Below are 6,159 nucleotides of genomic sequence, written 5' to 3'. Positions count from 1 at the left end.
CATCGTGGTAGAACAAGCTCCCCAAAATGGCTACTGCCATTGTCTCTGCCCCAAGGGGGAATCCAAGTTGCCTCCTGCCTCTCCAGGAGGCTTGCTAAAATCAGCAAGTGAGTTTTACTCAGGATCATTTCAAACTACTTGCTCTGGGCTGGGACTTGAAGCATGTGAATTTTTGCATACTGCCTTAACTGCAGAGTGTCTGTTTCCCATAGCCCTCTGACTCTCCAGAACACAAGCTCCACTGGTTTTCAAAGCCAGATGTTCTGGGAGCTCATCTTGCTGGTACAGATTCCCTTAGCTGGGGAACCCGATGTGGGGCTCGAACTCCTCTCTCCTTGGGAAGGACTTTCACAGTCGTGATATTCCTCCCATTTGTGGGTTGCCAACCCAGGACTGTGGGTCCTGACCTACTCTGCCCTTTCTACTATTCTAGTAGTGGTTTCTTCTTTACATCTTTAGTTGTGGAAAATATTTTCTGCTAGTTTTCAGGTCATTCTCATAGATTGTTGTTCTGTAAGTAGTTGTAATTTTGGTGTGTCTATGGGAGGAGGTGAGTTCAAGGTCTTCCTACTCTGCCATTTTGGCCACCTCCTGGAATTCTTGAATATATAACAATCCTCCCCCACAAGGCCTATTGCTAATAGAAGACCAGAAGAAGGATGTGTTCATGGATGGGGAAAAACAGTAATTAAGGTAATGAGCTCTGAAGTCAGACAGATAATCTGGGAGCTCCAGTGGCATAACCGGTTACCACATGGTACTAATGTGAAGTCAGACAGATCTGAGTTTGTGTCTCCAGTTTGCCATTTACTAGCTTTGTGTCCTTGGGAAAATTTATTACCCTTTCCAATCCTCAGTTGCTTTGTTTGGAAAATAGGGTATGTCAGAATTTCTCTCAGATGATTAATGGGAAAATTACATATGTCAAGTGTGCTTAATGCAATGTCTGGTAAACAGAAGGTTCACAATGTGTATTTGCTATCATTCCCATTTTTATTAGTAAGGTCATAGGGTGATGAAATTTAGGTTTACTTTATGAATTATATAATAAATACCTATTATGCACACTGTACATATAAAGAAGTGCAAGGAATGGTTTTATTCCTCAAAAAACTTAAAATCCTATTTTTGAGACAAATTGGTCACCTCTTACGGTGCTGGGTGGATGGTTTGCAGATTTTGTGCTCTTGGATAGCAGTTTGAAAAGACATTGTATACAAGGCTGTAGTTCATGTATTTGGTCACTGGAACAAAATACAACAAAGTAATATTTCCCAGCTATCTACTAATTTTAACCAGACTTGTGAATACTAATGCTGAAAATGATGTTTAAAAATTATATTATGAGAAAAAGTATGGCTAGCTATATTTTAATTACATTAACAAAGTTACCAAACTATGGTGAGAAATGCTCTAGTTTAAACAGTATATTCAATTGGATTTCATTTCAAAGATCACTGATTATGTAATAATAATCGTTAAAGTTTAAGCCTTAGAAAAATTAAGCTCAGTTCTAAAAATATTTCTTAATTGGATCATTTTGGAACTTCAGGTCCTTGATTCACATGTAATTTTGGCACTGAGGTTTTCAGTGTGTGTGACTGTCAGGCACCTGGCAGAGATGGATTAGGTCCAAATCCAACCAGACGCTTAGTGGCAGATGGCTCCCAGTGCATTTACTCCAAACTTGGAATGTGTAAGAAGTTAAATGCTCAGAGGCTGAAACCTAGTCCATTATGAACATATGTGTACTGAGTTTGGGGGAATCTGTGGCCACCAAGAACACTGTTGTGTACCTAATCCTGAAGGAGGATCTGTGTACTAGCATGACCTCAAAGTATCAAAATCTACCTGTCCTAGGCCTCTATCTGGTTTCCCAAAAGAATGGAACTTTATTCTTGGGGGCTCTGAGGACACAATCTAGTTTATTTCCATTCAGTTTATTTATTTGCCAAGTTCCTTAACATCTGGCTTTAATCTGTTTCTTCCAAACCCAGGGGGCCAGAGTCTCCCATTTATTCTGGGTTGGAGAAACTCTTCCTAAGAACCTCAAAGCCAGGGAGAAAACCATTCTTCTAGAACAAAGAAACTCTAATTGGTCGCTTTGGCCAGCCCATGCATTTAATGGTAGGCACAGGTTCTCAGACGTTTCTTCTGACTATGGGGCATGCCCCAGAAATGTGCTCACTAGCCCTGAATCTAGCATCTCCTCCTGTTGCCCACTAAGATTCAATTCAGCCAGTTTCCCTGAATCAGAGTGGCTTGTCTCAGGGGTTTCCTTCAGCTAGAAGTTCCCAGAGCTCTGAGATTCTAGTAGAAAAGACACTGTGGAAGCTAAGGAAGGATCCTTTAGCCTAGACACTGAGTCAACAGATATTCAGAGTGTTTATTGTATAATGGTAATAGTGCCATGTCTTGGTGACTTGGCTATTTGCTGTTGGGATTTATAGTCTAGTGGAGAAGGTCAGGTTCTTGCCTAAGTACAGAACAGGGATAGATGAAGTTATTTCCTTTTAGGCAGACTTTCTCAATAGTGGCACTATTGATATTCTGGACCCTACAATTTTTTGTTGTGCAGATCTGTACTTTGCATTGTTTGATGTTTACCAGCATTTCTGGTCACTACCTACTAGATGCCAGTACCAACTGTAGTTGCAACAAATGGATTCCAGACATTACCAAATGTCCCTTGGGGTCAAAATCATCTCCAGGGTTTCCCTGGTGGCACAGTGGTTGAGAGTCCGCCTGCCGATGCAGGGGACACGGGTTCGTGCCCCGGTCCAGGAAGATCCCACATGCCACGGAGCAGCTGGGCCCGTGAGCCATGGCTGCTGAGCCTGCACGTCCGGAGCCTGTGCTCCGCAACGGGAGAGACCACAACAGTGAGAGGCCCGCGTACCGCAAAAAAAAAAAAAAAAAAAAAAAAAAAAAAATTATCTCCAGATGCTGCCATAATACCATGCATCCTACTCTTTGGGATCCTCTAAAGTCACCTGGGAAGGGGTAATTTCTCAGTTTCCATTCAGGGATCAGGGTCTACATATCCCATAAGCCATGTTTAGAATAGTTTGAGTATGTTGTCATGGCTCTAGACCAGTTTTCCCCAAGTGGATGTTCCACAAATGTTATTCTCTAGAATGTTAACTGATGCATGGTTAACAACAATGTCAAGTATGCTTGACACATGCTGTGTTAAACAAAGTTAAACAGATTTCTTTACTGCAGGGCTTCTCGTCACCTTTTAAATGCTCATGTGGATTAGAACTCTCTGCGAGAGGATATAGTACTCAGCATTCCCAAACTTATTTCAACAGATATTCCTTTTTTAACAGCATGTGAATTGATGTCCTTGAGAATAGAATTCTGAAGGATACTCTTTGGAAAATGGTACCCAAGGACATCTAACATTAGCTCTACTTTTCACTGGAGTTTTTTTTTGGCCAAAGAAGAGGTCCCCTCTAAGTCCCTTGAAGGAAACTTAGCAGCAGGTATAAGCAATGGGAGGTAGAGCAGCAAGGCGGTAAAGCTTTGGAGTCTGTCCGGCTCTTTTCAGATCACAGCTCCACCACTTACTAGTTCTTTGTTCTTGGGCAAGTTACCGAAGTTACCCTCAGTTTTATCTGGAAAATGCAGTTATGAATGGTGCTACTCCAGCAATCTTCAATGAGGATTAAATGAGTAAGTAGATATACAGTGTTTAGAATGTCACTTAGCATGTAATAAGTGCTCCATGAATGCTAGCTCTTGTTCTTATTTATTATTAGACCTTAGGACCAATATAGTGAGTCCAGAACTCAGCTGTGAGTTCTGTGAGACTATCTTGATTAGGGATAGAAGAATTGCCCTAGCCCATTGAGGGTCTGCTTGTTTGCCTGAGGCTCTGGGACATGGGAAAATTTCCCCCACACATGGGAGAACTAAAAAATGATCCTGGCTAAAAACCCTTAACTACTATTTCATATATAGAAAGATCCAAAAAAAACTAGTGGAAAGATGAATTTTCCTTTCTGTTCCTCATTCTGGTATGTTCAGAGCATTGGTTTTAAATATTAGCTTGAATTCTTTAATTGACCCCTTGCTATGAAAGGATAAGGCCACAAATGAGGTGGGCTTTTATCTCTCAGTATTATTTTTAGAAACCTAGCCCAGAAATCCTTATAGAATCACAGAAGGTGATGAGGTGTTCAGTGAAAGGAGTGGGCGAAAATACCTATTGACATAGGGGGCTACTTTCAAGCTCTAGTCGTCTCTAATAGCAGAAGCCTTAGGTGAAGTGGTGACAGAATTACCTATTTAACTCCCTGCATTTGAAGTACTCTGTTACAGCTACCATTGAACCACCAACTGTACATTTAAGCTTCAGTCATGTTTTAGCATCAGTTGGGTCCTTGGAAGATCTTGCATTTAGATACCTTAGACCAGTGGGTTGAAGGCTGTCTCTCTGGAGGTCCTATCCTTCTCCTCTGTCAATAGTATCTGGAATTTTGTTGTATCTTTGTGATCTGGTCCCTCCTTTATATCCAGTTTTCTGGTAACTTATTCTGTTTCTTCTCCCCACCAAACCACATCCTGTCTTTAGCCCTTTTAGGAGCTACACATTTCCTCTGGGCCAGGGGTCCTGCCTTCTCCACTATAAAACCTTCTGGAGCCGATTCATGAGTTCTGAAAGGGTCCAGTTTTCTGATAAGCCCAATAAAGCCAAGGCATTACTATATAACTTACCTTGCTCAGGTATGCTTGGATATTTAAAGGGCTCAAGATCTCAACTGAGGTACCAGGGACAGCTTGATGGAGGGAGGTGCATTGGGGCATTTTGGTTTCCATGGTTTTTCTTAAATCACATTCTATGTGTTGGGCCATCCCTGGTGAACACATGGAGCCTGTCATTCATCGTTACTCAGAGTTTTTCTTGTGTACTTTCGTCCAGTAATCATCTCCTCCTTATGTGTGCAATGAACTTCATTAACACTCACCTCTTTTATTCCTTACTATTTTCACTTTATCCCAGAAACAAGGTAGCAGAATATAATAGATGAAACCATTGATTCATGCCTAATGTACTCCGAAGAATAGGTCAGGAATATCTCATTTTGTGGATAAAGAACTAAGATTCAGAGAGGAGAAATGAGCTAAGACATGCAGCTAAATAGACCCCTTTCTTTTCCGGGCCATTAAAAAATAGCTGGTACATGGTGAGAGTAGCTCTTGCTTGCTATGCTTATTATCTTGGGTTCCAGGATCTGATCCTAATATAACACTATTTATGGGCAAATAACAGAGTTAGTTAGAATGTGGTCAGAATTGGCTTCAAACTTTCCATGCTCAGAGGAGTCAGGGGCGGCTGGCATTATAAAATCTACTCAGGATTTAAATTCATTATCAAAGTGCTTTCTTAGCAACTAACACATAGCAAAGTTAAAGGATTCCTGTTTTATCTTGTTTTTTTCTTATTCACATGAGTATAAAGAGGCTCTAAAGGAGCGAAATGGCAGAGAGGAGAAGATTCAATAATTTCTGGACATTTGTGACCTCATACTCCCTTCACAGGGAGATCAGGAATAATGAGAAATTTTTTTTGCCACTTTGATTAGGTGTTTTGAAATCAGTTATGATAACTAGGAACAGCTCCTAGAGATGTCTACAGGGATCCAGAAGAGTTACCTTATATAAGGCAAAATTTAAGGTGCAAGGTGATTTCAGGAATTGGAGAAGCTAAAGACACTGGATTTATAGGAAAATCTGGATATAATTTCATTGCCCTTGCTCTACTGAAAACCAGGTCCTTGAGTATTTTTGATGGCTTCACTGCCCTGGAGCATTAGGCAATTGTCAGATGGTCTGTAGAGTATTTTGAATTCTCATTCCTGTGTGTGTGTATGTGTGTGTGTGTGTGTGTAGGTAGGTAGGTAGGTAGTGGGGAAAGAGAGGGATGGGTTTGCAGTAACAGTAGCTGGGAGCTCAGTGCTCTGCTAGGTACTGGAGGACTCCAGGATGCATTGTGGAAGTCGAACATGCTTGAGTCAGAATTTTTCTGAGTTATGACAAAAAAATACTAACTAGATGTACAAGAAGGACTATGTCTAGTGGATAGATTCCTATTTCCTAAGGTAATATTTCAACAGTTTCCTCTTGACCGTGGTTGATATATGCACAAGCACA

Source organism: Delphinus delphis, chromosome 7, assembly GCF_949987515.2.
Source record: "Delphinus delphis chromosome 7, mDelDel1.2, whole genome shotgun sequence".
NCBI lineage: Eukaryota > Metazoa > Chordata > Mammalia > Artiodactyla > Delphinidae > Delphinus > Delphinus delphis.
This window is presented reverse-complemented; position numbering follows the sequence as displayed.